The 10082-nt window shown below is 44.1% G+C and overlaps 1 protein-coding gene across 7 annotated transcripts in view; it reads left to right on the top strand.

The window, feature by feature from the left end:
- The window catches only part of FRYL (FRY like transcription coactivator), a 520064-nt gene that overhangs the window by 231572 nt on the left and 278410 nt on the right, over window positions 1-10082 (top strand). The window lies entirely within an intron of this gene.

Here is a 10082-nt window from a genome sequence, read left to right as displayed (position 1 = left end):
GGGCCACCTTCTAGTATATATATAATGTGTGTGTATATGTGTGCATGTATGTATGTATATATAGTGTGTGTGTGTGTGTGTGTGTGTGTGTGTGTGTGTATGTATACTGTGTATATATATATATATAATATTTTAATCTATTTTCTTTTAAATCCACCAACTGTTTTAGCGTCACTATTTGATGCAATGTTTTATGGTCTTTACCAAGGAGGCCGTGCTCACAAGTTAAGAATGCAAAACAGCCGAAGAACACAGCCCCGAGGATCCTGTGAGCAGTGCCCATATCTCTGCATCCATATGGCGGGTTTAAAAATGAAAAACAAAAACTGATTAAAATTTGTGTAAAATCTGTCCGCTCTTGACCTGGTGACCCCGGCATGCCTTCAGGCCCAGGTTGGAGGTCCGTGTTGCAGACGCTGCTTGTTGTGTACAGCATTTTCTTCCTGTTTGCAGTTCTTCCCTTTTTAGACATTCATGGTCCAGCCCGTGTTATGCTAGGCTGAGGGCAGAGACCAGGGCGGATCTAAAAATGACACAAGAAACAAAAACTACTTTGTGTTTACCCTGGAGAAGAAAAAAAATATGTATTCCTCGTAATGACTGGCAGTAGCAGCAAGGATCCTGGCTCAGTGTTCCCGTCATGGCCATAAATGTGCAGCAGTATGGGAATAGAGACATGGAGCAAGTCTCAAGAGTTAAAAATACAACATTTCTGGTGAATGAGGTCTTGCGCTCACAATGAGTGGAGACAATAACAAACCAAACAGAATAGCACATTCACAGTGCCCTGAACACACTGCACATTATCCCCAGAAAACAATGCCATGTTTGTTTGTCCGCCGTGGCTCTGCTATGTGGGAAGTCTGTGATCAGGAGCCCCGTGGTGTGAAAGGAAACCTCTCCAACACTACATTGTTTTCTAGCTGTCAGAAACTATGGAGTTAATTACTAAGATCGGATTAACAATGGAATTCTCGGTTTGATTTGTCCTGCTCGTGTAGCTTGTAATTGGCCATGTATATATAGAAAGTCTCAATTGCGGCAATATTCTCTTCACAGTATCTGCAGGGTCAGACGTAGGAGAGGGGAGTCACCGGAGTATCTAAACTCAGCCCTGCCATCAGGTGATGTAGGGTCAGACTACACCAGGTATCTCTGTAGTCTGTCGCCATGGAGATGCAGATGCAAAACTAAAAAAAAAAATGTTAGTTTGTTTCAGCCCTACAGTAATGTGTACCGTATACGTTTAGCTGGATGTACCAGTTACGAGTTACTGCTTATCCGCAGCCGATGTGATAACTGTTAGATCTGTGAGGGTCCTCATCATTTGAGTAAGGCTATGTGCACACGCTGAGTTTTTTTGACGCTGCATTTTGGTGCGTTTTTGGCTGCGTTTTTCTGCGTTTTTCCAATGCATTGTATGGGGGGAAAACGCAGAAAAACGCAGGAAAGAATTGACATGTCCATTTTTTTTTTTTTTAAGCTCAAAAACGCAGCTTAAAAAAAAAGTTGTGTGCGGACAGCAAACATGAAAACTCATAGACTTTGCTGGGGAAGCAAAGTCATGCAGTTTTGAGTCCAAAAACGCACCCGAAAAACGCGCAAAAACGCTGCGAAAAACGCACTGTGCGCGCATAGCCTAATGTGGCCATTGTTTGGAGCAACAGCCTATGTTCGGTCTATAGGACTGCCGAAAATAGCTGCGCACAGAGACCCAAAATACATGAAAAATTCCCCTGTTTAGTGTTTGGACCCCAATGTTCTGTCCTTTTGGGATTGATGATAACTTGTTTAACTGTCGTACCCCATTAAAATGGACTGGTCGGCAGGTTAAGGCTATGTGCACACATTGAGCATTTAGTTGCAGACATTTTTGCACCATTTCTGCATCTCTTGGCAGGAAAAAAACTGTGTTTTTACCACATTTTATGATGCTTTTTTTCCATTGCCTTTTTCATGCATTCTGGGGAAGGAAAAACAGCAAACACGCTGAAAGAATTGACATGCCGTAGATTTATTTCTGCACCAAATCTGCAAGGGGAAAAAAAGCAACATGTGCCTAGGATTCTCATTGACTTTGCTGACATAAGAATTTGCATGCAGTTTTGTGACAAAACTGCACTCAAAAAAGTGATAACGTGCATAGCCTTAAAGGGAATCTGTCAGGTTTTTGCCACCTAATCTGAGAGCAGCATAATGTAGGGGCAGAGATCCTGATTCCAGCAATGTCACTTACTGGGCTGCTTAGTGTAGTTTTGATCAGCAGTCAATTATCATTACAGGACTACTTGGCTTCCTGCCAGGTAGTCCAGCATATTCATGAGCTCTGTATGACTGTATGATCTGCAGCTGAGGAAACAATGATTTGATCAAAATGACCGCAAACAGCTCAGTAAGTGACACATCGCTGGAATTAGGGTCTCTGTCTGTACATCATGCTGCTCTCAGATGGGGGAACAAAAACCTGGTGACAGATTCCCTTTTAAAGGAGATTTAAAATTAAATTCTTTGGAGCAATGATAATAAAATAAGGGCAAAATTTCCCAACTTTTCAGCTGGTGACATGTCCCCTTTAAATATGTATTTAATACAACTTTTTTGCATCTTAAAAAATTGTTTTCTTAACAAACAAATGCAAAAGTAATACATTTCTAACTGATTTAAGCTTTTGCCCATTCCATTATACTTTACTGTTTGGTTTTAACTATTTTAATTGCTTTTTTTAATTACACTTTTGTAACGCTTTGCTCTTCTGCACCTCAAATTAGTCTAATCGTTTCCTAAAGACAAGCTCCGCGAGGATTGTGCTTTGATAAGGATCTAAACTCAAGGCTGTTTTTCCTTGTGAAAATATTATTTTTGGAAAGAGTTGGAAGGACTCAACTATTCCAAGCAGTTCCCCTTGTCTTTTCGTGCTGTATCTTGCGGAGGGCCGGGTATTTGTGCTTTGAGAGCCGCTGTCCTCATTGTACTAGTTGAGTGGCAATCATCGAGAGGTTCAGCATCAAAGTTCATGTCCATCAGCTCCGGGTTTAGCTGCACAGCAGATATGGAGAATAGGTTTAGTACGTTTGTGTATACAGTGGAAACTTTTTCTAGTTCTTTACAGAAATTTCCACAGAAATGAGAAAGTAATTTCAGCAAAGATTGATGTAAACACATAGGAAAAAAGTTGTGTTATAAAATCGCCGGTAAATTTAAGGGTAGGTGCACATGAGTATGTGGATGCAGAAATTTTGGCACCACTTCTGCATTTTTTGGCAGGAAACACTCAGCAGTAGACCTGGGTGGACTTGTAAAAAAACGGGACTGGCGTGTCCCTGCTCATTATTTTTTTTTTTTTTTTTTTTAAAGTTTCAGTACAGAATCTGGTACCCCTATAAGTCTATGGGAACCAGAATCCGGGGGTTAAAAATGATGTTGGTGGAAGGGATAGGGGGATAGGAGCGCTCGTTGTACTCACTGAAGTTCCGTGTCATGGTGGCAAGCTGCTTCCAGGTCGCGCATTCACTTCCGGGGCTATGTACGTCTAAATCATGCACTAAAAATAAATATAGATGCTAGAAGGTACGAGTTCCTTCCAGGTGTGACGTAATTTGGGGGGGGTTCAAAATTAAGCCAGATTTAGAATAAACATTCTTTTTCTAAGTCCACGTGGGCATGGAGTTGTAATAGAAGCGGGAATCTAGCGGTAAGACCCCCCAGATAGGAGGGGTGTTGGGGGATGAGGGCGAGGGTTGAGCACGTCTCTGCACCCGCGACGTGTCGTCCTCTGCTCAGCCTGAGCGGCCTGCTTTATGAGATGCGCTACAGATACAGTCCAGGTCCGCCCATCACAACTCAACAGTAAAAACGTGCTTTTTGCATGCATTTTCACCTGCGATTTTCTAGTGATTTCTGTCACCACTGACTGCAATAGAGATGGATAATAGACAAAGATAGATATTCGATTTAGATAGATAAATGGAAACAGACAGACTTTTATATAGACAGACCAACAGACATATAATTGCACAACTCTCCGACACGACGTGGGGTTGGCCCTATTTTTGATAACCAATAAAGGTAAAGCAGACTGCTGGGCGGCTGGTGTTATCAGGCTGGAAAAGCCCAAGGTTATTTGGCCCTTTCCAGCCTAAAAATAGAAGCCTGCAGCAGCTTTGCATCACATTAGATGAGTCAATTCTGGCACTTCACCTCTATTCTTGATTGCCCTAGTGCTGTGGCAGTCTGAGTAATGATAGTTAGTGCAGATGTCAGCCTGCAGCAAGCTCTGGTGTTGAAAATGGAAAGGCGTCCATCCAACACCCCCATTACTAACCCAGTAAGTAAAAAGAAAACGCACACACATATGCTTTATTTGAAAAGAAAAAACATCCCACACACACACATGCACGCGCGCGCTTTCCGAGATTCACCAATTTAATTATTAAAATAAGAAAAAAATATTCCATGCAAGGAGGTCCGCTGTAGTAATCCTTCCCAGCCTATAAATGACTTCCCACAACTGCTCCACAAGTGGCGCATCATATTAGTCATGCCAATCATTCTGGTGCTGCACCTCTGCTCTTCCTGATTGCCCCGGTGTGGTGGCAGTTGGGCAATCATTATATACCAGCATTTTTATAGCATTTTTTTTTTTAACTGACTTAATTGAAGTCAATAGGTTAAAACACTGCAATAATTGACATTCTACAGATCTCCTGCACCAAATCTGCGTTACAAATAAGCAATGTGTACATTACACTATAGGATTCTCATTGACTTTGCTGCTACCAGGATTCTCTTCAGGGTTTGTAACAAGTCTGCACTCAAAAACACATTAAAAATAGAGATCAAAACGCAACATATGCACACCGCCTAAAGGAAATCAGTCCCCTTCCATGTACCATCCTTTCTCAGGGCAGCATGTAGGCGAACAGGAGGGGCTGAGCTGATCTATGTGTAGTTATGTGGAAACGTTTCAGTAACATTTGTATTATTACATCACTTTAATTCCTGCAAATTCTGGGTTTAGGATTAAAATATGCTTAAAGGTATTATCTTGGACTTTGTGTGTGTTTTGGCTATGAGGCTAAGAACTTACCAGCAGGTAGTTGCTAACATTCTGCCTGCCGCCAATTTCTTGGCTCAGAACGCTGTCATCTTGTTAGCAGAGCAGCAGCTTCTCTTCCGCTCTGTTGACGGGGCATCATTACTGAAGTCACCCTGATTGACTGCTGGCTGCCCGCTGCTCAACTGTGGGGAGCCGACTGTAAATCTGTATTACCACAGCAGACCCGTCCTCAGGAAAGAGCAAGCTGAAATGATTTGCTCTAACCTGAGGTTAACTTAATTAGGAGAATTGCCAGCTGAGCCGGATCACTTTGTTGCCGGAACATTTTGCTGCTGGTCACAATAGTCATGTAGTTGGCAACCACTGGCCGGTAAGGTCTTAGACCCATAAGAAAAAAGAAAAACAAAGTCGTGGATATCCCCTTTTAACAGATGTTTGTAAAATTCTAGAGGTAAGGCCAGTGTCACACTTGCGAGTGTCTCGCGTTTCATCACCCGGCACGGACTCAGTCTCCTCACATTAGTGGGTCGGTTGCATAGAGATTCATGCAACCGACACATTCCTGTGAGGAGAGTGTGAGTCCGTGCCGGGTGATGCAACGCGTGGCTCGCGCAAGTGTGACACCGGCCTAAGCCTGTAAGTCATTGATAGCACCGCCCACTGGACTCCTAAGCCCAGAATGATCAGTAATTTCATTGTTACATGGACCTAAGCTCCGCTGATTTCATGCAGCCATTCTCAGGTCACTGGGATCTTGGGGAGGACAAGTCTTTTAATACATGTAATAGTATAGAAGTCTTACACAAGATAAAAATATTTTATTAGAAAACCCATTTCAGGGGATCCATTGATGACTCTGGGATGTTGACTGCAGGAATATCAGAAGCTTCAGGACTAATGTTCACATCATATTATTCCCAAAATGTTACCATGGAGCAGAGGACAGTCCAGGGCTTTTTTTTTTTTGCCAAGGTTATGTGGAAAGGGAGAGCGATCCACTCATTGTAATCTGTCATGGGAGTGCCTGCTGTCTGTATGCATGGCCGGGAGTTGGCCTCTAGTGGACGGGAGTTGACCTTCTAGCTTTTAGCGCTTCTAGCTTTAGGGTTTCCTGCTATTTGGACATTTGCCTCTTTCTGAAATGTAAGCATTTGTAATACACCGGTTAGGTCCTGTGTTAGGTTAGTCCTTGTGTAACTAGTTATTTTGTCAGACTGATGGGTATGGTCAGTCTGGAAGGTCGCTGCAGCCAATAGCTCCCTATGGTCACCGTATTCCTGCGCCGGTAGGCCAGGCTATCATGGCTTGTTTGGCAGGTTGTGTCTGACTTGGCTAGAATCATAGAATGGTAGAGTTGGAAGGGACCTCAAGGGCCATCGGGTCCAACCCCCTGCGTGTTCAGGCTTCCCTAAGGCTACTTTCACACATCCGGTTTGAGCCGTGCGGCTCAATCCGGCTGTGAAACCTATGCAATGGATGCGGCGAAAACACCGCATCCTTTGCATAAGTTTTTACATGCGGCCGGTCCGTTTTTTTCCGGTTGCGGCATGCTACTGAGCATACGCAGTGGAAGAAACCGCATGCGGCGGCCGGATGCGTTTTTTTCCGCATCGCGGCGCATCCGGCGTCCATAGGCATGCATTGAAAAATGCGCCGCAGCGGCCGGATGCGGCGCGATGAGGTTTTTTTGCCGGAGTAAAAAACGTTGCAGGCAACGTTCCATCCGGCCGTGGCATCGGCTAAATCTGCCGCATGCGGCAAAAACCGGACCGAACGCAAGCCCATGCGGCACAATAGGGCACTAATGTAAGTCTATGCAAAAAAAACCGCAACCGGCGGCAAAAAAAAACGGTTGCGGTTTTTCTGCAGAGCGCCATATTGTGCTGCAGAGCAAAAACTGGATGTGTGAAAGTAGCCTTGATCATCCCAGCTATATGTTTATCCAGTTTCTGCTTGAAGATTTCCATTGATGGAGAGTTCACCACCTCCCGTAGTAGCCTGTTCCACTCTCTGACTGCCCTGACTGTCAGAAAGTTTTTCCTAATGTCTAATCTGAATCTCCTTGCTTTTAGTTTCATCCCATTGCTTCTTGTACTAATGAGTATAGGGTGTTTCCCTCTGCTCTGTGACTTCCTTTCAGATATTTGTAGACCGCTATTAAGTCTCCTCTCAGCCTTCTCTTTTTCAAACTAAACATCCCTAGTTCTTTTAGCCATTCTTCATATGATATGGTTTGCAGATGTTCTACAATCTTGGTTGCTCTTCTCTGGATTTGCTCCAATATATTGATGTCTTTCTTGAATTGGGTCACCCAGAACTCTGTACACAGTATTCCAGGTGTGGTCTGACCAGGGCATAGTATTGGGGAATAATTACCTCTCTTGATCTAGATTTAATGCTTGTCTTGATACATCCCAGAATTTTGTTGGCCTTTTTAGTTGTAGCTCCGCTTTGTTGGCTCATGATGAATCTGAGATCCACTATTATGCCCAAGTCCTTTTCCCCGGTGCTATCACCTAGTTCTATTCCTCCTATGCTATATATGCTACTTACATTTCTTTTACCCAAATGTAGGACTTTGCATTTGTCCCTGTTAAACACCATCCTGTTCTCCTCAGCCCATTGTTCATGTGTGTCTAGATCCTTTTGAATCCGCTCTCTCTCCTCTAGTGTTGGCTACTCCTATCTTAGTATTAGTTCTATGCAGACCTGAACGTGTGCGCCTTTACGGGGTCTTCACCAATCATCCCATTCTAGGGACTTATTATGGTTCCATCTGAAGTCCTATAAATCCCAAATCCTGCACTATTAGGCTATGTGCACACTAGAAAAAGGATTTTTCTTATGAAATTTCTTAAGAAAATTTTCTTGAGAGTGAAGGATTAGCACACCTGCTAAAAAACGCACCAAAAACGCACCTGCGTTTTTACCGCGATTTGGTGCGTTTTCGGTGCGTTTTTACCGCTGGTTGCTCCCTGCGTTATTGTGCCATTATCTATGGTAACTAACGCAGTTAGCTGCAGAAAAGAAGTGACATGCTCATTCTTTTTCTTAAGAAAATCTACTGAAAGAATTTTCTTAAGATAAAAACGCTGTGTCCGCTCAGCTAATTTTTTTTTGCCATAGGTTTGGCTGGGGAATGTCTGCAGAAAGGTTACACGAATTTCTCAAATTTCTGCAGCAAAAACGCACCAAAAACGCAGGTAAAAAACGCAGTGTGTGAACACAGCCTTAGATTTGCCATCCTTATGTAAGAAAGGAGTGCTGGCATCTTATCATTTTGGCCCTCTATCTTTCCGAGGACGCTGGTGCAGCTGTCGTGCCACTCACTACCGGTCTGTTTACTTGAAAGATTGATTTTGTCAGCGATGCGGGGATTTGTTTCTGTGACTTATTAAACATTCCGATCTTTACTTCTATTTCTTTATATGTCAATATAAGTTCTGTTTTAGATGTAGACCTCCATTTTTCACGTACAAGTTCTGTCTGGGTTTTTTGATAGACCGCATACCTAGTATAATCTATGGTGCCATTCACATGGTCGTTTTTTTTTTTTTGTTTTTTTTTGCGGTCTGAGTGGTCTATGCAAAATAGCGGAGACTTGTCACTGATGAAATGCTGTATGGGAAAAAATGGATGTCTTAATTAGCTCTAAGGCTGCAAAACAAGACCTGGAATGTGTGACTGCTTCTGCTGTGCTTGTCCGGCTCCACATGCACTTGGCACATGGCTGCCCTTGAAGCGTATAGCCAGAGGTGCAGTTATAGGGGCTTTAACACTAGAAGTCCCAGAGAGGCGTCATTTAACATTTCTACCTTTGGAACCCAGAGACGGGTCAAATGAACTGAAAGATTTTAGGTAACATCCTACAATCACCGTCTTTTGTTCTGTAATTAAGGCCATTACTGTTGCACCACGGGAGGTTGTTGTTTTCCATTGAGTTTAGCCATTTAGTTTCTAGTTAGTTCTATTCAGTTTGGACTAAAGCTGGGGCCACACATAGCGACGCAGCAGCGATAACGACGGGCGACCTGACCTTATCAGGATCGCTGCTGCGTCGTTACATGGTCGCTGGTGAGCTGTCAAACAGGCAGATCTCACCAGCGACCAGTGATCAGCCCCCAGCCAGCAGCGACGCGTGGAAGCGATGCTGCGCTGGTAACTAAGGTAAATATCAAGTAACCAAGGAAAGCACTTCTCTTGGTTACCCGATATTTACCTTAGTTACTAGCGTCCGCCGCTCTCACGCTGCCAGTGCCGGCTCCCTGCTCTCCTAGCCAGAGTACACATCGGGTTAATTACCCAATGTGTACTCCAGCTACGTATGCAGGGAGCAGGAGCCGGCACTGGCAGCGTGAGAGCGGCGGACGCTAGTAACTAAGGTAAATATCGGGTAACCAAGTAAAGGGCTTCTTGGTTACCCGATGTTTATCTTGGTTACAGCTTACCGCAGCTGCCAGAAGCCTGCTCCCTGCTCGCTTCAGTTCGTCGCTCTCTCGCTGTCACACACAGATGCTTCACAGCGGGAGAGCGACGAGCAAAAAATGAAGCAGGACATTCAGCAACGACCGGCGACCTCACATCAGGGGCCAGGTCGTTGCTGGATGTCACACACAGCGACAGCGACGGGACATCGCTGCTACGTCACAGAAAATGGTGACTTAGCAGCGACGTCGTTGTCGCTGTGTGTGACACCACCTTAAGGGGCATTTGACCGTCTTATGGGACTTCGGGGGGAGCTCGAAATTTCTGGGACTTCTAGTGTTAAAGGTAGCAGTCACATCTGGAGCACCTTGGCTCCTTTGTCTCTCAAGAAGACACTATTATAATAAATGGCACATAGAAGGTGGGGCGGCTTGCTACAGGTTTTGGAGTCGGGGGCCAGAAGCTACAAGTTCGGCTCTACATTTAATGTTAATGAGCTCCAAATTGGCATATGATGGGAATAACTTTGGCATTTTGTGCAATGCAGTTATGGCCCGGTATAGTCACTTTACATTCCACTCATGAAGTCGTACTTTACTGC

Source organism: Anomaloglossus baeobatrachus, chromosome 1 (assembly GCF_048569485.1).
Source record: "Anomaloglossus baeobatrachus isolate aAnoBae1 chromosome 1, aAnoBae1.hap1, whole genome shotgun sequence".
NCBI lineage: Eukaryota > Metazoa > Chordata > Amphibia > Anura > Aromobatidae > Anomaloglossus > Anomaloglossus baeobatrachus.
The sequence above is the reverse complement of the archived record's forward strand: the minus strand, read 5'-3'. Positions and strand labels throughout refer to the sequence as shown.